This window comes from Bidens hawaiensis, unplaced genomic scaffold (genome assembly GCF_021521415.1).
Source record: "Bidens hawaiensis isolate Kalapana, Puna unplaced genomic scaffold, B.hawaiensis_p1.1 tig00014712_1, whole genome shotgun sequence".
NCBI classification, from domain to species: Eukaryota; Viridiplantae; Streptophyta; class Magnoliopsida; order Asterales; family Asteraceae; genus Bidens; species Bidens hawaiensis.
Genome location: NW_027492287.1, coordinates 528,006 through 553,028, shown reverse-complemented (window position 1 = coordinate 553,028; position 25,023 = coordinate 528,006).

Here is a 25,023-nt window from a genome sequence, read left to right as displayed (position 1 = left end):
TACCTTGAAAGAAAATCAAAATCAGCAGTCATCAACTCAGAATCCGTTACTTTATGGTTGTGCATTACCGGCAAACAATGTGACAAGCTCAGTGCCTATTAATGCATTCTTTGCTCAATCTCAAGAGGTTCCTAACGTAAACAATTCTACTAATGTATGTTTCATGGCAAGTGGTGCAACTGGTAACTCAAATGCTCATACTTCAAGCCTACCCAAGGTTAATTTACAAGAAGCCGAACAACAGTTCGCTTTTGTATGTGCATTTATGACTTCATATGAACAACTGGTGGGAAGTAAGATTGCTACGAGTGATCTCACAGATGAGGACTATGATCAAATCGACCCAGATGATCTTGAGCTTATGGATTTAAAGTGGAACATGGCCATGATTGTTCGAAAGGTTAAAAAATTCATGCAACGAACGGCAAAAGATCTTCCCACGTTGAACAAAAGGGTTGGATTTGATAAATTAAAAGTCAAATGTTATAACTGCTGTGAATTTGGCCATTTTGCCAAAGAGTGTGACAAGCCGAAGAAAGATTTTTCTGGCTCACGCAATTCTGACCGTGCTTCTACAAAGTCTTCATCTGGAGGAGATAAAAATAACACTGCTGCCTCTGGTGATCAAGACAAATCTCCTGTTACTCAAGCTTTATTGGTAAATGATGGAGTTGATTGGTCTCAGCGCTTATTGGGAAACCAGGCAAACGTTGCTATCGTTGAGCCTGTGGAGAAGTTTGAGGATGCAAGTAGCGATAATGTATTAGAAGGTAGTGATTCTTCTGACTCGGAAACTGACAGTGATCAATCTCTGTCATCTTCACAAGAATCATCTCCTGAAGAAACTGCATCTTATGCCTGCATGGCTAAGATTGATGAGGTATGTCCTGCACCTCAAATTAATGTAAATTGTTCTGAGTGTGCTGTGTTAAAAGCCAAACTTGAAACAGCATTAACTAAAAACAATACATTTACTAATGATTACTTTACTATCAAGGAATGCTATAAGCAAAAGACAAAATTGCTTGAGCAAACGAATCTAAAAATTCAGAAATTATCAGATAGTAATCATGATCTTAAAGCAAAGGTTCATTGTAAAATTATTGAAGTGGATCAACATTTAAAGGAGATTCTTCGTCTTCGAACTTGCATTTCCAAACTCGAACAAGAAAGAATGGAATTAAATCATAAACTCAGTAAATTCAGAGATTCTTCTTTTCTTTTGAATGAGATAATTGAGGTTAATCATTCACACAAAAAGAACGGAAAAGCAGGTTTGGGATACGTTGAAATTCCTCCTCCATTTAATCAGGATTACAGTAGCATTCCTAAGGCAGAAAATTCTTTAAATATTGTAGGTCCCGAAACCGGATCCGACAACGAACGCCTTTGTTCTTGATAAATGCTCGAGACGGGTGCGGTAAATCAAACGACCGAACATAAATAATATAAAGATAAAATAAGTGAACGATCTCGATGTCGGTTAAAGATTTGACATATTCATAAACGAACCGACCCACCCAAGGTGAGCTCCCCTTGGGTGGATGACTTACACCATGGAAAAACACACACATAAACAAAGACAACATGTCCTATTTATAGCTAAACTAAAACATTCTAGAAGCATTCTTCCCGTTGAAGCTAAATGCGTGCCCGAAGCTCTCGTTTCGTGTTCGGATTTCTTGTCCACTTTAATTATTCTTGACCATAATATATTTAACGGGTTTCGTTCTTTTGATATCGCAAGTCACAACTTTTTGGCCTTACAATCACCCCTTGACATGTGATATCAAAACTTTTTCCAACCGTGTCTCGCATCTTCACAAATCACCCAATAAACCGAAGACTTTTCGTTTCAATTCACCCCCTCAAGGTATGACCCACCTAATTCATTCATGAAGGAATTCCTTCTTCTTTATCCACCTCAGATCTTAAGCAATATAGGTTGAGAAGAGCTCGAATATCCACAAATCGATTTCGAATTACCGATTCAACGATCAAATGACAAAACTCGTTATTTCATCTTTAAATCCAAATCCATATCCAATTTGTTCAAAGTGCACCACACGGATCCAACTTCTCGAACGTCTTGAAAATAATATAAAAATAACAAGCTTTGAACACGGTTAAACAATGAAGAAAATCCAATCAATTTTGACTTTCTTCAGTTTGGTCAATCCGAATATTATCAATTTCACCGCCCATAATTATTTCTCAAACACATGCCCAAATAAGTTCATACAATTGGCCTAAGTAATAACTCATAAGCCCAGTAAAAATTTGCAGCCCAAAATCATAATAACAGCCTCAATATTATCTAGCACCATATATCATCCCATGGTAGGTTAGGAGACCCAGCTCACAACAAGTCCAATATTCTAGACCAAGAAGTTATCAGCCCACAAAAAAAAACAATTTTCTAATGAAATTTTAGGCTACCATCACATGATCACAAAACATGTTACGTGAAAATGTTAAGTAATTACCATGGGGCATGTGCTGAGCACGTGACCTCAACATGAATGAAAAAATGACATTGGTATGAACCCTAACATCAACCGCTAATGGAAAATGCCAAATCAACAAATAGATCTGACCGTTTATCTACACTACCAACATCACCAAAGGCCACCGGCCACCTTTTGCCGGAAAGTATATTCCGACAGCATCACCTTCCTCACATTATCACGGACCACCGATGATCACCGAAGCTGCTAACGGTAGTTGAAAAACATAGACTTGTCACCTGCCACCATCATTCCGGACACCACAGATCCGCCGCCGCCGTTAACCAACATCACCGGTCAGCCATCACCCTCCTGCTTGTCATCATCACCATTGCCATGGCCACCTCCGCCATGGCGCCCTAACACCACGGCCACCCCTATCACCGTGACCACCGCCTACCGGAAAAACTAGCCGTCGGCCATTGGCCACTTTCTTCATCCCACAGCTGCAACAATTAGAGATAACCGAAACTCACCAAACTGAATGTCGGAGTTTGAATTTTGCATCTTCAATCTCTATAATCGTCGCCGGGAAGGACCTTAAAGTCGCCGGATATTCGGCGTATGGCGGAATGGTTCCCGAAACGCCCGGATATGGCACTTGTAGATCCCGAACATCCGGATCTATAAGGAGAAGCTTCAAACACGCCTATTTCCCACTTTATTTCCAGATCTAGAAACTTTATTTTCAAACTTTAACGGGTCTTTAACGTCTCGGTTCGGGTAATCGCGGAAATAGAACCCGAATATCAAGAACAAAGTTGAATCATAAGATTCGACCCGCTTTGATACCAATTGTAGGTTCCCTGGACGGATCACACGAGATATCGCGGTCTACTCAGGTGCGAAATCCCTGCGTAGATCGTTACGAGTGTAGAAAGCAAATCAAACAAACACGATACGATAAACGAACACGTTATATTGATAACCGAACACGTGATACAATATCACTATTACAGACTCACGTTACCGAACAAACTCGTTAACCAAAACTGCTAACTGATTGATTGACCCATTTTCCTAAACCAAGCCGTAAGCTTGTATTTATATACACGACAACTTCGCCTGATATGTTCAGGCGAAGTTGTCCATAACTTCGCTTGTTCAACAAGTTCGACTAGGCGAACTTGTTAACAACTTCGCTTTAAACAAAAACATAAAAAACAATACAGACTCGATTACAGACACTAGACTATGAACTACTAACATTCATGTACCAACAAATATGCCTACTATTAAACCTGAAAATGTTAAGTCATGTGAACCAACTCGTGAACCAGCTATTATTGAAAGCAAAAAGGTGTTTACCAAAAATGAAATAGACGGTTCAATTGAGGAGTTGACTGAAACAGATGTGATTGTTAAAAATAAGGACATTCCAATTGATAATCATATTCTGTGTGGCCCAGAAGATTTTGAAAAGGTTGTTTATGATGCAAAATCTTCAAATGTTTCTTTAAACAATTCAAGTGTTCCTAACGAGCTTCCTAAAGTAATTCCAAAGGAACAAGTTAATGTAACTTCCACAGACAAGCTTTCAGTATCTGATGAGGAATTAATGCAATTTATTAATCCTCCACTGAAAACTTCAACTGAAAAAGTATTTAAATTAAAAGGTCTCTCAAAAGTGTTCTCAGACAAAGAAGTTCCATTGAATCATCTTAAACCAGAATTGATTGAATGTGTATTTCAAGATGAAACTACTCAAATGACTGAACTTGAGAGGAAATTTCTTCAATCAAAAACTAGTAATGTTCAAAAACAAAAAAACAAATGTTTTTAAACCAATAAAATTCATCAAATCGTCAGGTTTGGAAAATTCATCGAATTTGACAAGTCTTGAATTTTACAAAATGAATAAGGGTTTAAAACATGAGTCATCAAAGAAGGTCACTTTTGAGACACCTAAATCTGATAATCTGAAAACTTTGTTATCACAACCGATCGGTACATCATCACAACGAAGTTTAGACTCTCGACTATGTTTCAAGTGTGGTGAACCGGGTCACGTTTCAAGACGATGCAAAGCAAAGATCGAAAATATCAAAAATTATTCAACTTGCAAAACGAATGATTTTTCTAACATAAAAGAAAATCAAGTTGATGATTCTTTGATAATGTATTCAAACATCATTCCGAGGAAAGTTATTCGGATTGATGCACTTAATGTATTGAACACATGTGTTGACCGTGCTTAACCCAGTTGTTCAACCACAGATTTCGGAAGAATCCGTGATGGTTATCTTAAGAAGAAATTTAAGAAAACTGCCACTTATTCTAAAGTACCGAATATGTGTGTTAATTTATTAAGTTCTCCAAAGGTTTCAAAGGGAGAGCCCAAGACTGAGGCTTGGGCTGCCTTTTTGAACTAATCATTTTACTTGATTATGCAGGGTACATCTAGGTCCATATCAACTCAAAAATGGATATTGGATAGCGGATGTTCTCGGCATATAACCGGTAACATAGACCTTCTGCACAACATTAAAGATATTCAAGGGGTTATGTGGCGTTTGCTGGTAATCAAGGAGGGATGATTGCAAAAGAAGGAGAAGTTTCAAACGGTAGAATTACGTTTGAAAAGGTTAATTATTGTGAAAAAGTGGATCACAATCTGTTGAGTGTTTCACAGATTTGCGATAAGAAGTTAACCACCATTTTTACCGACAAGGAATGTGTTATTCTTCAACCAGGATTCACAATTCCAGAAGACATGGTTGTCATGCGATCACCTCGATCAAATGATATTTATGTACTTGACATGAGTTAAAATGTCAAAGTTTCGCCCTCATCTACTTGCTTTGTGTCTAAAGCAACAGAGAAAGACTCTATTCTTTGGCATAGACGCATGGGACACATTCACTTAAGAAAAATAAACTTTTTGATGACAAATTATTTAGTGAATGGAGTGTCACTCAAGAACTTTAAATTTAATGATCATTGCGTCGCATGCAAGAAGGGGAAACAAAAGAAGAAATCTCACCCGACCAAATCATTAAACAATATAGTTACTCCTCTGGAACGACTTCATATGGATCTCTTTGGTCCAGTGAACCGTGCTAGCATTGCAGGAGATTTTCATTGTTTGGTTGTGACCGATGATTTCTCTCGTTATTCGTGGGTGTTATTTATGGGATCGGAAGATCAAACTCCTGTGCTAATTCAGAACCTTGTTACAAAGATCGAATCACTTTACAAACTGAAAGTGAGACGAATTCGTAGTGACAATGGAACTGAGTTCAGGAATAATGTATTGGATTTCTTCTGTATACAGAAAGGAATTCATCGGGAATTCAGTGCACCTTATGTTCCTCAACAGAATTGTGTGTCCGAGCAAAAGAATTGTACGTTGATTGAAGCTGCACGTACAATGCTGGCTGATTCTAAGCTACCTGTTCAATTCTGGAACGAAGCTGTGAATACTTCTTGCTACACATTGAATCGCGTACTAATGGTAAAGAAGCTCAAGAAGACTAGTTACGAGCTTCTACATAATTGTAAACCAAACTTAAAGTATTTGGAACCATTTGGGTGTCCATGTACTGTGTTGAAGAAAGATGTTGGAAAGTTCGATGAGAAAGCTTTTGAAGGTTATTTCTTGGGTTATAATTCTCCGAAGAAACGGGTTTTCAATCTTTCTTCTGGTTGCGTAGAGGAATTGTATCATGTTGATTGTCAAAGTTATACTACACCTCAAATTACGAACGATTATTTAATTCATTTACATCAACAGTTAATGATATACCTGAAGATCTCGTTAGATCGTATTTGGAGGATCAATGTCTTCCAAGTCCAAGGTTTTCCTCGGTTGATGCAAGTGACTCTCCTAATGTATCTGAAACGTCACACGATGTTTCTGAATTTTCCGATGATGCTGATTTTGTTGATTCATCGTCTGTACTGGTAGATGACTCTCAAGAACCTACCGAGCCTATTCTAATCAGTGATGATTCATCATCTGTCTCTTTAGATACTGCGGAGGAAAATATCACCAATTTGGGTAATAATGTATCTGTTCCTGCGAATCCTATTTTACGGATTCATTCGCAACATCCACAGGATCAGATAATTGGTGATGTGAACGACGTGGTTCGCACAAGGCACCAATTGGCTAACATATGTGATGATCAATCTGATCATAATGTATCTCCTACTGAGGATTCGATTGTTTGTGCTTATGCGGATTTGCACTCTTCGGGTATCCTGAGTATCGCACAATACACCTGCTTTTTATCACAGATAGAACCAACAAGTGTCGCAATGGCACTCAAGGAACCATCATGGGTTGAAGCTATGCAGGAGGAGCTGCAACAGTTTGTAAGACTGGGTGTATGGGACTTAATCGACAAACCCAATCGTGTTAAAAAGACGATTCCTACAAAATGGGCTTTTAAGTGCAAGAAGGACGATCGTGGGGTTATCGTGCGAAATAAGGCGCGTTTGGTCGTTCTTGGTTACAATCAACAGGAAGGAATAGATTATACAGAAGTGTATGCTCCGGTGGCACGACTGGAGGCTATACGAATATTTCTTGCCTATGCAGCCTACAAAAACTTCAAAATTTATCAAATGGATGTAAAATCGGCATTTTTGAACGGAGCAATTCATGAAGAAGTGTATGTGAAACAGCCTCCTGGCTTCGAGGATCCAGACTTTCTTGAGCGTGTTTATCGTTAAAACAAAGCTCTATATGGTTTGCATCAGGCCCCGAGAGCCTGGTACAGCATGTTGGCTGATCATCTGATTGAAAGTGGATTCAAGAGGGGAACTGCGGATTGTACGCTATTTTACAAGAATATGGGTGATGATCTGCTCCTCGTCCAAATTTACGTGGACGATATTATTTTTGGTTCGACAAACGATAGTTTATGCAAAGACTTCAAGAAAACAATGCAGACAAAATTCGAGATGAGTTCGATGGGAGAAATAAGTTTCTTTCTGGGATTGCAAGTTCACCAGTCTGACGCTGGGATCTTTATCCATCAGAAAAAATATGTGAACGATGTCTTGAGACGATTCAAGATATCCGATGGAAAAATTCCTTCTACTCCTCTTCCCGTGGGTCACAATTTATCACCGGATGAATTGGAGGATACTGTAGATCCGACCCTATATCGAGCTATGATTGGATCACTCATGTATTTGACTACTTCTCGACCGGACATTATGTTTGCTGTCTGTTTGTGTGCTAGGTATCAATCGAGTCCCCGAGTGACTCACCTGGCAGCAGTAAGGCGTATCTTACATTATCTACGAGGAACTCCACACATCGGGTTATGGTACCCCAAAGATGACAACTTTGATCTCACCGCCTTTACTGACTCGGACTATGGAGGTTGCAAGATCAATTTCAAATCGACAACGGCGGGATGTCAATTCTTAGGAAACCGGCTTGTTTCCTGGCAGTGTAAGAAGCAGAAAACGGTCTCAACTTCAACAGCCGAAGCGGAGAATGTGGCGGCCTCAAGTTGCTGTTCACAAGTTCTCTGGATCCAACAACATTTGCCGGATTACGGTTTGAAGTTTCTTATTACTCCTATTTTTATTGATAATTCTGCTGCAATTTCTATCACCAAAAATCCGATTCAACATTCAAAAACAAAACATATTGAAATCCGTTATCACTTTATTCGTGATTGTTATGAAAAGAAATTAATATCAATTGATAAAATTCATACGGATTTTCAAAAGGCTGACCTTTATACTAAAGCTTTTGACAAAATGCGTTTTCAATACTTGCTTGGTATAAATGGTTTAAAATCTTTCACAGAAATTCAAAAGCTTGGTTAGATCATTTTTTTGTTTTGTTTGATATTTCATTTTTTATTGTTTTTAGGGGGAGAAAATAGAAAAATACAAAAATAGTGTGGTTTTGTTTGTACAGAAAAATTATATAAAATCCAAAAACATTCAATCAATCAATCAATCATACCCAGTAAAATCCCACCGACAGCAAAGCTATAAGTAGGGTCTGGGAAGGGTGGGATGTAGGCACACCGTACCTCTATCCAAAGGAATAAAGAGGTGGCTTCCAGAGAGACCCTCGGCTCTAAGTACATGTGTATGAAGCAAAATAAAGGAAATCAAAGTTTAACAGTTATATAAAAACTACTACTAATTATAATAATATTAATAGTAAGATCACAGTTTAACAGCTATATAAAAGCTAATAATAATTATAATAATAATAATATATGTAAGGGAAATACCATTATGGTATGTGACCTAAATAAGTTAAGTCTAAGCCCTAAGGTATTCAATTCTCTCTAAAAATCCTTAACTTTAATTCTACTTCTCCACGAATTCCTATCCTCAACCATGTCTTCGGAGAGGTTTAGGTCTATCAAATCATGCCTAATCCTCTCATCCCAAGTCAATTTCGGTCGTCCTCTACCCCTCCTCCCCTCTATAGTAATGTTTTCTACGGATCTAACAGGATTCGTCGTCTGTCTTCTCTTTACATGTCCAAACCATCTCAATCTCCACTCTCTTATCTTGTCTGCTATGTTCGCCACCCCTAATCTCTCGCGAAACACAACGTTTCTTATTCGGTCTAGCCTTGTGTGCCCACACATCCAACGTAGCATTCTCATTTCTGCTACCTCCATCTTCCGCACTTGTGCCTTCTTGATGGCCCAACAATCTGTTCCATATAGCATTGCAGGTTTAACTGCCACCCTATAGAATTTTCCCTTTAGTTTAGTCGGGAAACTCTTGTCGCACAATATACCTGTGGCTGCTTTCCATCTACACCATCCTACCTGAACTCGGTGGGTCACATTACTGTCTAATTCCCCATCGCTCTGTACAAATGATCGTAAATACTTGAACTTCGTTACCTGCGGGACCACCTGCCCTTCAATTGTGATCTGTGCGTCTTCATTGTCGTTTATCCCACCAAAATCACAGTGGAGGTACTCCGTCTTAGATTGGCTAATCTTTAAACCTTTTGTCTCTAAGGTTGTTCGCCACTCCTCAAGCCTCATGTTTAGATCTTGTTTTTTTCTCAGCAAGTAACACAATATCGTCTGCGAACATCATGCACCACGGGAGAGTCCCCTGAATCGACTTTGACAACTCATCCAAGACTACTGCAAAAAGAAACGGGCTCAACGCTGACCCCTGGTGAAGACCTACCTCTACAGGAAAGAAATCTGTATCCCCCACTGGCGCACGGACACTTGTTTCACTCCTGGTATACATATCCATAATTATCTCTATGTATTTCCTGGGCATTCTTCTACCCTTCAAGCACTCCCAGAGCACCTGTCGTGGCACACTGTCGTAAGCCTTTTCTAGGTCAATAAACACCATATGTAGATCACGCTTCTTCTCCCTATACTTTTCCATTAATCTTCTTATAAGGTGTATTGCCTCTGTGGTGGAACGCCCCGGCATGAAGCCAAATTGGTTGACCGTAACCTGAGTTTCTCGTCTAAGTCTAACCTCAATCACTCTTTCCCATAGCTTCATAGTATGACTTAGTAGTTTGATTCCTCGGTAGTTACCACAACATTGGGCGTCTCCTTTGTTCTTATAGATAGGAACTACAACGCTGCTCCTCCACTGGTCTGGCATCTTGCCTGATTTGAGAATACTATTGAATAGAGTAGTTAACCACATGACTCCTTCATCCCCAAGACACTTCCACACCTCGATGGGTATGTTGTCTGGGCCAACCGCCTTAGACCTTCCCATCCTCCTAAGTGCATCCTTCACCTCTTCTCGTGTGATCCGTCGGCAGTAGCAGTTATTCGATTGTTGTCGTTGAAAGTTTGTGTTGTCATGTTCTTCTTGGTAAGCTCTCCCATTGTTAAAAAGATTGTGGAAGTAGGTTTGCCATCTTAGCTTGATGTCCTGCTCCTTGACCAGTACATGCCCATCTGTATCCTTTATGAACTTCACCGGTCCTAGATCTTGCCTTCTACGCTCCCTGGATTTGGCAATCATAAACATAGCATGTTCCCCCTCTTTTGTTTCTAGACTTTCATACATCCGTTTAAAGGCCGCCTTCTTTGCTTCCGCCAGTGCCTTCTTCGCCTCTATCTTGGCCGTTTTGTAGTTGTCCCTCAATTCCACTCACTCCTCCTCATTCATGCACCTCGTTAGCTCCCTAAAACATCCTTGTTTGTCCCTTATCTTGTCTTGCACTACGTCATTCCACCACCAAGACTCCTTATGCCCACTTGTCTTTCCTGTTGTGACCCCGAGAGTCTCCTTTGCTACTTGGATGATCTTTGTCTCCATAGCTTCCCATATATGAGTTGAGTCCCCATTTAGTCGAGCCCGCGTATGCAGTATGAGTTTATCCTTAAACAGTAGGAGATTTTCGTCCTTCAAATTTCCCCATCGAATTCTCGGTGTACCTTTCTTCTCTCGAACAGTCAGCTTATTTCCGAAGGCTATATCTGTCACTAGTAGTCGATGTTGAGTCACAATTGCCTCCCCAGGTATGACTTTGCAGTCCTTCCACCAACGTCGGTCTCCTTACCTCATCAAAAGTTAGTCAATTTGCGTGTCGCGTCCGCCACTGATAAAAGTGATTAAATGAGAATCTTGTTTCCTAAAATAAGAATTTATAATACCTAGGTCATGTGCCACCGCAAACTCTAGAAGATCTGTTCCGGTCTCATTCCTATCACCAAAACCGAAACCCCCATGTACGGCTTGAAAACCATTGTTAGCCTTACCAATGTGTCCATTAAAATCACCTCCTATGCAAATCCTCTCCCCCCTAGGTATGCCCCCTACCACTGCGCCTAGGCAATCCCAAAATTCTCTCTTTTCCTGATCCCCTAGGCCTACATGAGGCGCGAAGGCGGAGACTACTGCCACAACTTCCTCTCCTAGTACTAATTTCAACACCATAATCATGTCATTATGTCTTATCACCTCCACCACACTAGTGTGTATTTCCTTAGCCACTAGAAACCCCACTCCATTCCTAGCTCCATCAGACCCCGAGTACCACAACTTATACCCATTACACTCAGCCCCTCTATGTCCTTTCCACTTAGTCTCCTGGAGGCATGCTATCTGAACCCTACGTCTTTTAAGCACATCTACCAATTCTAGCAACTTACCATTTAATGTTCCTACATTCCAAGAAGCCAAACGCAATATACGCTCCCTATCTTTACTCTTTCCTACACCCCTCGTTTCAGGACATGGTCTCAAGTAATAGTCATGGTTCCTACGCTCTATGGTTGCAACTAATCACACAAACACAAGCAATAGAACACCAAATCAATAATAATAATAATAATAGTAACAAAAACTAATAATAATAATAATAATAATAATAATAATAATAATAATAATAATAATAGTGTGTAGCAATAACAATAATTAACCAAGAAGATAAAAAAAAAAAAAAGACCCACAACGAACAGGAAATATCTCTCCTATTGTCCACCTACTTGACAAACCTAAACAATCAAAGATGCCTACACAAACAATTTGTGCAACAAGAAATAGAAGATAAAGGAAAGATCTCACCGATGGGTGCCCAAGTTAGGGTACTCCTTCCGGACGTCAAGATTGTAACCATCAATTATGGAGGGTTACAGATCTTGACAGAATATATGCGTCCCCGACAGCTACGGATCTTGATAACGAAGATTGTCCACGGTTGGAATTCACGCCCAGAGAATCGAGAATAATAAACCCCAAAAATTAGGGTTTCAACTTGAAACCCTGGTGCGGGGAGCTCTACCGGTGATACGGCCGGAGACGCTTGACGATGTGAACGTTTGGGAACGGCTGGGAATTGTACGGAGAGAACGGCTGGTAAGATTCTTTTCTTAACAAATAATTTCAATAATTCCGAACGGAGCTGGTGCTTTCAAACTTCAAAAGGAAAGGCAAAATCCAAAAACATTCAAATATTGAAAAATCCAAAAACATTGAAAAATGCTCCTAAAAATTGAGTTTTGAAGCAAAAAGGGAAAATGATAGTACATTGACTTAGCGGACCTAACACATGAATAAAGTAGACTAAAAAGTGCCGTAAGATCAATTGTATGATGTGTATGATATGCTTAACAGATCGTATAAGTGCTGAAAAGATATGAATCTAAATGCTTGCCAATTCTAGTGGTGTTACATCTTGATGCATAGTTAATATCTGTATTAAGTATCAAAAAGCTTTAAAGATTGCTGTGTGTGCATAAATTCATTTTTGAAGAAAATTCTGCTTTGTTTTATCTTTAATTTTGCAAAGAAATTCAACTTCATTTTTTCTTTATTTTTATTCAAATCTTGGATCCTCTCCTGCGTGATAAGATTATCCGACCTGAGGGTTAGGATTTGGATATTCTGCTTTATTTTCTTGGTGTTTCGTATAAAATCTTGGACTTTCTCCGCGCGATAATACGGGATTATCCGAATTGAGAGTTAAGAATTTATGCAACTTCTGCTTATTTTATCTTTTTATGTTTGTTAAAATGGAACCTTATTTGCGTGTAGTAATACCGATCTTAAGGGAAAATTTTAACTTTCTGCTTTATTTATTTTTTTTGTTATTTTTGTTTGAGTCACAGCTAATCAATTCAAAGAAGAAAAACATACATGTGAAATTCAATGTATAAGAGATATAAAACTGTGTCTGACAGGTGGGTTTCACATAAGATTTGTGCTTAATTGAACCTTAAAATGTATCGTAAAGTTACGGACGGATCTGTCTAAAGTTTAAAGTGGACAATTATATTTGCAATCATCTTTGGGTTACGTGCATAATGATGTCAAAATTGAAGTGTAGTCTAGGACGTTATTAGTCAATATGATTCCCTGTTCAACTCACAAAAATATGTATTGCTTTTCAGTTACTGTGTTTAATTCTTTGCTACTTGAAAATTTTCAAAATATACAAAAAGATTTTATCTTCTTTTTATTTTTTTTCTGTTTTAGTTTTGATTTACCAAGCTAGCGAATTAATCATTGAGAAAAGGAAAACGAGTTAAACCCCGGAACAAAAGTTTAAGTTAAATAGTGTTTAACGTATTTTCAATTGGTAACAATTGATGATTTTAATGTAAAAATCCGTTTAATTTAAGTATTACTGATCCACGGTGATCGGGTATTTTAATGTATGCAATTAAAACCTAACTTGGATTTAATTGATTATTTAATTCCTTAAAATGAGAATCTTGTCTCATTCGCTAAGGAACTTGGTGATTCGTTAACATGTTTAACGAATGTAAAGCCATTCGTTATTTAAACATAACGAATGAGTTTCTCATTCGTTATAAAGACATTCGCTTCCGTTGTGCATAACGAATGGAAGACATTCGTTTAAACACTTAACGAATAAGAATGGTTAATGTATTATTCGTTAAAGATTAACGAATGACTTAGTTATTCGTTAACAATTTAACGAATGAGAGAAGATTCGTTAAAATTTTTAACAAATGAGATTCAAAAGTTAACGAATGAGGCCATTCGTTAGTTTAAATTTTGAACGAATGACCTTGATTCGTGTGAAATTATTGGATATAATCCCTAGGTTAGACGAATGAAGGTTCATTCGCCTAATTCCTATTACATTGTCTTCTCTAACGAAACTCTACCAAAATTTCGTCAGAATTCTTTACTTGCTTATTAGCCCCATTGATTGATCTCTTTGGCTTTAACAGGTAATGGCGATCATAACCATACTACTCTCGTGGAATTTCATCAGTTTTTGAGTGTTAATTGCTTTAATCAAGCTATGAATATTCAACGATGAATTAAATGTTACTGAATTTCTTAATTGAATCAACATTAGACCAAAAATCACTTTTTTAAGTACATGTAACTGATTTCCGAACATGTGTGGTCTGATTTTTTTGTTAGCATGTTTGGAATGTTTGGAATATCATAAGTTTAATCGATGCATATCGTCGGATTTGACTTTGATTAGTCAAAATTGATTAAGTTTTGACTTATGGGTTAGTCAAATAGTCTGATTCGTTATCTTTATAACGAATGTAACATGATTTGTTAATGGCTTAACGAATAACTATCTGATTCGTTAATGTAATGAATGGATAGTTAAATTTCATAATGAATCAGATTTGATTTGTTAAATGATTCTAATGAATCTGAGTTATTCGTTAAACTTGATTCGTTACTTGTAACGAATAGGTTAACGAATGTCTCTTTTAATGTATAACGAATGTCACATTCCTTTAAAGTTTTTAGCGAATGTGTTAGTCATTCGTTACTATGTTGATTATTTTGGAATATTTTACTAATGGATGTTTGTTCTTCAACAGATATGGCACGGTCTTGGAATAAGAGCCACAACATATGTGCATTTGTAGAGCCGAACTTTGAAGATACTCCTATCTTTAGGCGTATGATTCGTTTTCTCATCCGCTCGAGAATCTACAAGGCCATCTCTACCCGAACAGTTGTATATCAGAAGATTATTAGGGAATTATGGAATACTGCCAGCTTTAATGAAGCAGAAAATCAGATTGAAGCAATTGTCCAGAATAAGTGGGTTGTGATAGATGTTGGAGTTATTCGAGACTCACTGGGTTTTCATGATACTATTGATGATAGGTGTGAGTTCGATCGAGTGTTGATAAGAGGATTATTCGGCCGTGTAAAGTATAATGGTGATTTGGGCAAATCAATGTACAACAAAGCGAACTTGTGTGAACAATACAAGTATCTGCTTCATGTTCTTATACATTGCCTGGGTTGTCGGAAAGGAGGTTTCGACGAGTGTAGGGTGATGTTACAATCTGCTTTTGTGGCCCTAGTGCTGAATAAACCATTCAATTTTTCTGAATTGGTTTACTATCATCTGAAGGAGAATATCACCAGCATACACAAATTTTTAATGTATCCTCGTTTTCTGCAAATGATGATCAATGACTTGGTGCCAGACTTGGAGAAAGATCAAGCTGATGTTATGAAGCTAGAACATATGAACGAAGAAACTATGAGACGGTTGAGATCTTATAGAGGTCAGAGTTTGGAAGATCGACCAAGGTATAAACGTTTGATTGGTCATTTAGCAGATGTTGATTATGTCGCGCCATCTAATGATCGTTGGATTCATGACGATTTCGATTCGGAACGTGAAGATGGTGATGGTAATAACAGTGGAGATGATGGTGGTGATGGTGGTCCAGGACCACAAGCTGAGTTAAGTTATGAACAGAAGCGTAAGCGTAAAGGTAAAGAACCGATGACAGAAGAAGGGGAGAAAGTCAAGAAACAAAGAGTTAGAAGGGGTTCGGGGATTGAGATACCAAGCCAGCCTTTTGTACCTTCTACTGCTATTTCTACTCCTATTATATCTTCTACTGCTTCTCCAGTTCCAGGTGCACAGTTTCCACGATCTCCTACTCCTAATATTATATCAGATTTTCCTCGTTCTCCAACACCTATGCAAATGCCTATGTCTCCAATGCCTCCAACTCTTACTACTATGAGGCCTGATATTCAGATTGGAGATATATTACATAATGTATTGGCACAGATGCTTACACCGCAGCCAACTACACATGTTACTCCTGTTACACCTATACCGTTGCCAAGGCCTGAGCATTCCTTTATGACATTCAGTCGTCCTCAGGGTCCTATGCAACCTATACATCCTAATTTCTATCTCATGGCTCCTTACGCTCAATGGTTTTATATGATGAATCTGTTGCATTTACAACATACACAAATGCAAGCAGATCGAGCTGCACATGAGCTAGCGCAACGAAACTTACTGAGACATCTTCTTACAGCTCAACGTGATAATAAAGAACTTCGAGCCCTTGTTACTGCTCAGGGGGAGAGGTTAGACAAACAAGAGGAGATTATTCTTCAACTGACATGCAAAGAAGATGAATTAAAGAAGGTGAAAAATAATGAAGATGGCCAGGATGGTGCAGGGGGTGGGGTAGATTAGCAACCGGGCGGAAGTTCTACACCGTCGGCGGGTAATAAGACTGATGCTGGTGTTGGTGGTGGATCAGAAGCGAGTAATCTACAGATTGTTCCATATAAAGATTACACGAGAGCAAGTCAATAGATGTTATTCCGGCTAATATGCTTCTGTTTGTAGGATTGGATGTGATTGTTTACAGTATGGTGATTGCTGATGAGATCGAAGAAAGTGAATTTGTTGATCATTCGTTAACAAAAGAACAAATTGCCTTACTTCTGGATCTAAATGATGATGAGATTGAGGAATTGGGTAAAAATGTGGATGTGGAGATGGAAGATAGTACTGATACAGGTATTCCTCACGGGAATGTACCTGATTTTGAAGAAGTGGAAATGGAAGATGTTACTGCTGAAGAATATCCAGAATTTTACACAGATAATAACAATGACTCGGGTATTCCGTTCTTTACAACTGAGCATTTCAATGCAGCAGAGCATCGATTACAGGAAGAAAAAGTTAAGTTAAAAGCTGCTGAATTGAGCTATGTGTCCACTACAGAGAAGAAGAGGAAACGTGCTTTTGATGGTATGTTTGAGCATAACGTTGAAAAGATGAATAAGATGATCGAGACTTTCAGATATTATGACCGAGAAGATGTGAAAGTTGAGAAAGCTCGAGAATCTGCATACCAGATGAAGAAGTATAAGTCTGCTAAAGACGTTAAAGGTGATATGGTGGCCTGGGCAGTACGATTTAGATCTTAAGGTATATATCGTTAAGTGGGAGCACGGTATTTATTATTTCAAACGCCCACACAATATTTTATCTATGACTCGATGGGATTTAAGAACCTTAGCCAATCGTCCGTTTGTAAATTGTGGAGACGATAAATGGGCTAGCTGGTTCTACAGGCAGTTATTGCATGAAACCCGCTTTGGTTTACAAATTCTTCCAGCCTCAGGTGCCGAAACACAAATATATTGACGAGATAGATGCACGCACAGGATGGAGGAAGTTAATTTTAAAAGTAAAACCGCCAAAGACGATGAAGAGGGTTCCGATGAAGATATTCCCTCAGAGTTTTTTCACCTCATTTAATTATTGGTATTATGATAATCGTACAGGTGAAGCGGTTATTGTTTATGGCCAGGGTTTACACACGAAGACGTTACGTGTAATTGATCCAATGTGGCTGGTCAATCTATCTGAGTCTGACAACAACACGTTATTCACAAGTCAGATCAGATTCGCTAATGTAAAGGATTATGATCTTGCAATGCAGTTTCAGAGGGTTGTTCGTGTCTGCTACGCATACAAGATTCATAGCTGCGTTGATTGGAAGACAAAGATGTTTCAACGCTAAAGTATGATAAAGAGCTAGAGACGAGGGGGAGTTTGTTGATACACGTTTTGTACGTCTCAGTCTTTATCAGGGCATTAATGTAATTAGTATAAAGTATAGGGTTCTTAATGTAAATATGGCTAAATGGGCCATTCGCTCTAATGTAATGTTACATTCGTTACTGTAACGAATGTAACACATTCGTCTAATTGTAAGCTCATTCGTTAACCATGTTTAACGAATGAGATAACGAATGAGGGCTATTCGTTATAGGTAACGAATGAGGAGTTCATTCGTATGGTTTAATGTAACGAATGACACATTCGTTAACTGTTAGGTTAACAAATGTGGTCATCCCCTATATATAGTCTGTAAATTATTCATTAAGAAAAAGTTTTTCAAGTTTTCAGTTCATTCTCTCTCGTTACTCTGTCTAATTGTCATAACGTATTCCAGCTTAATCGTATATCAATCAACATGTGTATCGTTGTTATCAAGATCTAGATCCGTATTCAAGGTTCTTTCATGGACTGTTTGGACAATTGGACTGTTCTAACATTTGACTGTTATGGACTGTTAAAACTTGTATATTATGGACTAATTGACTTGTATATATACTAAAATTAACTTATCAACTTATCAAAACTAAAATGTACATAATTATTCAACTATAAGTAATTAACTAAATTAAATAATGTGTAAATGCTTAAGTCTCTTGTATATATCTTATCTTATATTGTTTAGCTTTGTTTAATGATGATTCTCACGATCTAAATGAATGATTTCAGGGTCATAATCAATTTTGTGCTCTCGAGCGTCCCAAAGCCAAAGCTGACAAGGTGTTCACATCTATGGTCAAGGGGCTAAGACAGTCACCCCTTTCACATGCCATCACTGCCAACCCAGCTATTTATTCCAAAGTGGGTCTTGGATTTCTAGGCTTTTGCTAAAGTTGCTGATGATTCCCGTTCATTTACTACCAAAGTAGCAGGGAAGGAATTGATTATTACAGAAGGAGATATTAGACAGGTATTGAAGATCACAGACGAGCCAGACTATACGTATGAGAAGGGAGACAGAGCTAAGCTGGTTGATTTTGTGACTCAGATGGGGTATGACACCGAATGGAAAAGTCTGGAGAAGAAGCACCTCCCACCCTTCTGGAGATTCCTATTTCACGTCGTCACTCATTGCTTTGCTGACATTCGTGGAGGTTTTGATAGCATGAGGGTTGACTGGGTACGGATTATGTTTTCTTTGACCACTCGGGAGAAGTTCAATTATTCTCGGAGGATATTTTTGTGCATGATGGCGAATGTGAAAAATGAGTCCACCTGGCTCATGTACCCGAGATTTGTACAGTTGCTACTTGACGATATGATACCCGAGGTACCCAGGCCACCTCACAAGAAAGCTAAAGACAAGAAATCACAGCCAGAGCCTTATCATGTGAACGAGATCAAGCTTTCGATATTTTGTGTGTTGTTGAGCACAAAAGGCAAAGGTCATCAGTATGAAGGACCAAGACCGGGTCCCAAGTTTGGGTTGTTTGAGGAGACTGAGCTTGCTGGGGATGAGGCTGAAGTTGAAGTTGAGGATGAAGATGAACAAGATTCATCAGATGAACCAGCTAAAGACAGAATGAAAGCCAAGCATGACTTGAAGCGGAAGGCTACCGACAAGCCTTCTGTTGGTGGTTCTTCTGGTAAAGAAAAGGAGGCTGAGGAAGAAGAAGAGGAAGTTCAGCCCTTGAAGCGTCTGAGGAAGCTTGGAGACTCCCAGAAGTCCTCCAAGCTCGTCGTCAAGCTTTACTCCAAAGGTAAACCTTTCTCTACCTCTAACCCTCCTGTAGTATCTCATAAAACCATAGCCCAAGTACTTAAAGACCTAAACGTGGCCAAGATTCAAATTCCCGTCTATAAGAAACCTAAAACCCGAACCAAGTCCAAAGCCAAGAAAACCAAAACCCTTTTAAATGACTCACCCGGATCCTCTCCTGAATCCTCACCAAAAGACCAACCCATATCCACCTTTCTACCACAAATACCTGAATCCCCACCTCAATCACAACCACAATCAACCACTCCAACAGAACAACCATCCCAAACCACAACACCTCCCACACAACCTGCATCTGAAACAATACCTACCTCAATATTCACATCTTCCATCTTCAGCTCACCAATCCAAACCACAAGCCTATGGAGCCAAACCGTCATTACCTCACCACCACCAAAACAACCGACACCTTTAAACTTAGAACCCATACCATACACCTCCATATTCTCAAAATCACCCACTTCCACAACCTCACCTATACCAACCCAATTACCACTCATCTCAACACCACCCACCACCACAACCTCACCTATACCAACTCAATCCATTAACCTACCCCTACAAACAATCTCAACACCCATCATGTCCGTTACTCCTCCCTCCACCATCCTCAAACCCACACCCATCACCAAAGTAAAGTCCTTGGCGCCTCCAGTGTTCGCTGATCCTATCCTTGATAGGATCATCGCACTGGAGGAATCAAACGCCAAGAGGGCTGAGCGAGAGATTGTGTTGCTTGAGTATTTAAAAACTCAAAAGAAGAAGGAACGTAAGGATGCGGTTATAATGCAAAGCTGGTGTCAAGGGTTCAAGTCTTGGAGGAACAAAAGGAGCTGAACGATGCTCTTATTGAAAGTTAAAGAATGCTGATCAACACACTCCACACCCGAATCCAGAATCAACATTTACTGATGAACCATGAAGCTTCTGAAAATGCTAACCTGAGGGCAGACCACTCGAGGCTTGGTAATAGAGTGGCTACACTTGAAAGGAACCTACCCTCCGCCACCGTACTTGAAGAAAGATTGTTCAAGAAGATTGATGACTCAATGATCAAGTGGGATGTTGAGAAGGAGGCGACCAACTCCAGGGTATTTGTTCTTGAAGGTCAATTGGCCTCATCTAACTCTCTCGATACATTTGTTGCTGAAAACACAAAATTTCAAGCCGAGATTGAGGCCCTTCAAACAAAACTGGCTAAGCAAGAACGTATCAATGAACGCCGGTCAAAGCTTAACGAGGAGTTCATGAGCAAGCATCAAGCCATCTCTGATCTGATGGGTATACATGATAATGACTTTCATGGCCTGGAAGACAGGCTTGATGCTGTGTTCAAGAGTTGGAGAAGGTCTGGTGAGACATCTAGGATTGGGGGATCACAACCTACCGCGGGACCAAGCGAGGCCTTGCGAGGAGTTCAGGTTGTGGGATCGGAGGGCGAGGCAACTGTTGGTCGTATTGTACAACAGGTTGGCCAAGCCGGAAGTGGGATTAGTACTAGCTTGGGTCCTGAACAACATATACCCCATCAGGCTCAAGCTGGTGGTGAAGATAAAGATGATGATGGTGATGATGAGGATGATGAAGATGATGAAGACGAGGATGAAGACGACAACGTCCACGATAGTTTTGATAAGGATGATGATGATGACAATAATAATGAAGGTGACGGCGGAGACGGAGGAGCCGGTGCAGCAGGAGGTAGAGGTGGAGTTAACACTCAATCACCTCCACATACTCAAGAAACTCCTCAAGACCCTGCTGCACACGACTCCGCTAGCAAAGTCAGGGAAACTGACTCAAAAATTGACGATATGTATAAAGAATTGTTTCCTGAAGATGATTTTGCAGGTATTATGGATGACTTCATTGAAGCAGGGGAAAAGCCTGGAGCACGTGATTACACACAATACGGAGGAGGCAGTAGGAGAAGACTACATCAACTACTCGCCAAATCCAGACACTCCACAAGCTCAAGCTTCAGAGACTCCTACAACAGATCCCGTCTCCAATCCAGCCGCCGACTTGACACAAGCAACACTGCAGAAGAAACGAAAGACTCATATCGTGCCAAGTCGTACCTGTGCCCGCATGCTCAACTACCCTTATCATGATTATTCGCTGATCGTCTATGCGAAGTACAATAAGGAGAACAGTTGTTGGGCCATTCGAAGATACAACGGAGATCTCATATATCTCTCTCATCACGAGCTGAAATCGTTGCCAGAGCTCGACATTAATTATCTTCGCAAAGCTCTGGGCCGAGGAGAATATGAAGATTCATTGGAAGGTTGGGTCACCACACATCTCCATCATCAGTCAAAGGTGGACTACAAAGAATTTGAGGTGAATAAGGGTCCACCCAAGAGAAATAGACCAAACTACCAGAGAGCCACGAACTATGTGGAGATACATGGCGCCAAAATACTGTCACGAAGTTTATCATGGAGAGCCCTTCATTCCCAACACTCTACAAGATTTCATTGGTTCGGAGTTTGATAAATACAACCGGTGAGGCCGTCATCCACTGCCGTGACATGCATGAGATACGAGTGTTTGACGAGCATGAGCTAATGGGACTACACATGGAGGATGTGAAGAAGCTCTACAACTCACCGCTGAGAACCGTCGAGGACATCGGTCGTCAGAACACCAACCGGATAGTTGAATCCTTCAACAAGTTCGTCCGAAGACTTGTTGAACTTCCACTGACCGAGGACGAATGTCTTGTCTACGACACCGACGGGTTCCAATACTAAAGACTAGAGGGAGATTGTTAGGTCCCGTTTTGTGTTATTAGTCTTTTGTATTGGTTCGTTTATGTAGTTGGGCCATTTAGTCACTTTTGTATGTATTGGCTTTAGTTGTTTACTTTGTATGTAATAGGCCCAAGTGAAACTTGTAAAGAAGCCCATTGGGCATTGATGATATGACATGTTTCTCATGCATGCTTCCCTATAAATAGGAAGCATGGCATGAGAGAAACGACCTTTTGCCAAACTCTCACTTTATATACTTTCTTTCTCTCTAGCTTTCTCCTACTTTCTCTCTCCCTTTCTACCCGAAATAACTCTCAAGATCCGAACCCTCTTAGGTGACTTAGTGTGATTTCAGCTAGCACTAAGTTCGGTTGATCCAAGACACGTTGTTAGATCCACCCGCCTCGGGACCTACAGAAAGGGAAATGGGCAAACACCATAAATGTGAGCATTGCGGTTGTGGGAACTCATATCAGGAGGACTTTGGACGTAGCCATGGAAAAGGTCGGGGTTTGGTAGAATTCGAGGCGATGGTCGAGTACAACAGGACAGGTGTCACATACGGCGTCACAAGTGTCATGTACTTTGACATTATATGAATAAATGTCCAAAATGGGAAAAAAAAAGAGGAGGCGAATCTAATCCAGGAGAAGGACGAGGAACCAACTCTGATGTAAAAAGATCTTGAAGAATGAAGACCTCTCTTAAACTATTTAGTTTAAAGGGGAGTATTGGAAGTTAAACTAAATATTAGTTAGGTTATAAACTTTTGTAAGTGCACGGATTTTGTGTCTGCAGCTGTTCGAATAGGATAGGGCTAGTTTAGTCTTTATGTTAATGTATAAAGGCTCATTCGCTAAGCATGTTTAGCGAATGAGGCCTCATTCGTTAGAGACTAGGCTAATCGTTAAGTTAGGAGCCCATTCGTTACTATAGTGTAACGAATAGTGGCTTAGTCGTTAAGGTATACCCATTCGCTAAGGGTGTTTAGCGAATGGGGCTATGGAATGACTTATTCGTTAGTGATGTTAATGAATGAGAAGGCTTATTCGTTGCTACAGTGTAACGAATGGGACATGCCTATAAATAGGCCTTCCATAGTGTTATTGCATAGAGATTTGTGTCATATTTATCTAATGTAACGTTATGCTGCCGGATTCTCTCCAGGCTTAATGTATTGATCTCCATTAACGTATTGATGAACACGACTTAACGTATTGATTTGCGACTAGGTCTTGGCTCGTAATAACGTATTTACAACTTTAAGGGTCTGTTTGTTATTTATGTAAAGTAAAAGTATTATTGTAAATAGGTTAGGGTCCGGTATGTAATTAGGTTATAACGGCTATGATTAACCGTTGGGTCACTTGGTAGGGTTTATATACCCCTGTGATCACCTTGTGTTTATATCAAACAAATCATATTAATCAAAGAATTCATTTGTGTATCATCATTGTGTTATTGTTCCATATTCGATTGAAGATTTGTGATTTGATTTCTAATTACTAGCATTAGCAACTTTGCAACAGCTGCTAGCTACATTAGTTTATTGTTGTCTGCTTTCATATTCCATTCCACTTTTGTTACTGATGTTTGACTATTGTGAGTCAAACCTTGAGGTTTTAGACATTTTGTAATTCATATGCTTTAAAGCCATATTAATTTGGCAGCGTACCAATAGCTTCCGCCGCATATTTCAAGCGTTTACAAGCTTTTTTCCCTCACTGTCTATGAGTCGCCGGCTCATTCTTCAACAGGCACGCGGTCAGAGCCCCGGGCAAATACCCAACGCGACGTGTGGATTCTAAGTCGTCACCGAGCTTATCCTACTCGGCGCAACACACTGGTTTTAACTTCTAAGCACCTAGTTCGTAGTTAATTTCCATCATTAAATCAATACCACTAACTATATTCCAATGTAGAGCTAGGGATAAGCTCGGTATTATACTGGTACCGACCTCAAAAATCTCGATCCCAAATTTCTCAAAAATTTGGTATCTACACTAAAAATGCTCGGTTTAGTGCCAGTACGGTGTAACATTATAGTAGGCAAATATTCAGTAAATACCGGTACTGATGCCGATTTTTTTAAAAACTTGGTACTGATACTGTTACCAAAATGCTTGTTTCATGTTCTGTAACAATACCTAGTAGCATTTGCTCATTCCTGTATAAAGCTATAGCAATTTAAGACATGCCATAACTTGAGGGGCCTCATGCCCTCATATATGACTCCTTGAACTTGTCTAAAATTACTTTACCCCTCTTAATATGTAACGTATGCTATTATATATGATTTTTAATACACCGTTCGACATGCTTATAATCTTTTCATATTCAGATATAAACTTTAGGAAAAAAAGTTTGAGTCGTGTGACTTATGTATAGATAAATCTACACAGCTTAGTATAAATATACGAGGTTCTTAAATCGGAAGGCAAAAGTTAGTATAAATATACGAGGTTCTTAAATCGGAAGGCAAAAGTGTACTATGCCATTTCTCTCACAACAATTGTCGGTATTAATGGGAATTCGGTGCAAATAAGTAACATATATGGCCTGAAACATAAAACTATTGGGTATCTTTGGGTGCGAAATAGATCGAAAAGGATGGATATAATTAACATGGGAGAATTGGATGTCGTTTATATTACAAGATGGATAGTTTTGTAGTGCTGTAATTCGTTTCGTTCATATAGTGTA